This window comes from Pelecanus crispus, chromosome 32, assembly GCF_030463565.1.
Source record: "Pelecanus crispus isolate bPelCri1 chromosome 32, bPelCri1.pri, whole genome shotgun sequence".
In the NCBI taxonomy this organism is placed as follows: Eukaryota; Metazoa; Chordata; class Aves; order Pelecaniformes; family Pelecanidae; genus Pelecanus; species Pelecanus crispus.
In genome coordinates, this window is record NC_134674.1 from 172,530 (window position 1) to 173,310 (window position 781).

Sequence of the window (781 nt, forward strand, 5' to 3'; positions counted from 1 at the left end):
AGGGGGACCCAGGCATCCAGGACAGCCCCCTCCCCCCCAAAAAGGGGACCCAGGAATCCAGAACACCCCCCCCTCCCCCCACTGTGGACCCAGGACCCCCCCCTCCCCCCCAAAAAGGTGACCCAGGTGGCCGAGACACCCCCCCTCCCCCCCAAAGGGGGACCCAGGCGTCCAGGACAGCCCCCTCCCCCCAAAAAGGGACCCAGGACCTCCCCTCCCCCCCAAGAGGGGACCCAGGTGGCTGGGACCCCCCCGCCTCCTCCAAAAGGGGACCCAGGACCCCCCTCCCCCCCCAAAATGGGACCCAGGTAGCTGGGACCCCCCCCACTCTCCCCCAACAAAGGGACCCAGGACCCCCCCTCCCACCCTCCCACCCAGGAGGGGACCCAGGTGGCTGGGACCCCCCCCACTCCCCCCCAAAATAGGACCCAGGTGGCTGGGACCCCCCCACTCCCCCCCAAAATAGGACCCAGGACCCCCCCACTCCCCCCCAACATAGGACCCAGGTGGCTGGGACCCCCCCCCCCTCCCCCCCAAAATGGGACCCAGGTGGCTGGGACACCCCCCCCCCCCCCAAAAGGGACCCAGGACCCCCCCACTCCCCCCAAAATGGGACCCAGGTGCCCGGACAGGGGTCACTCACGGGTCAAGGTCGAAGGTCACGCGCTGGTTGGTGCCCACGTGCCGCTCCAGCCCCAGCAGGGGGCGCTCGGGGCGCCGCAGGTCCCAGCACAGGATGTGGCGGTCCTGGAGGGGGCGGGGCTACTGAGGGACACGCCCC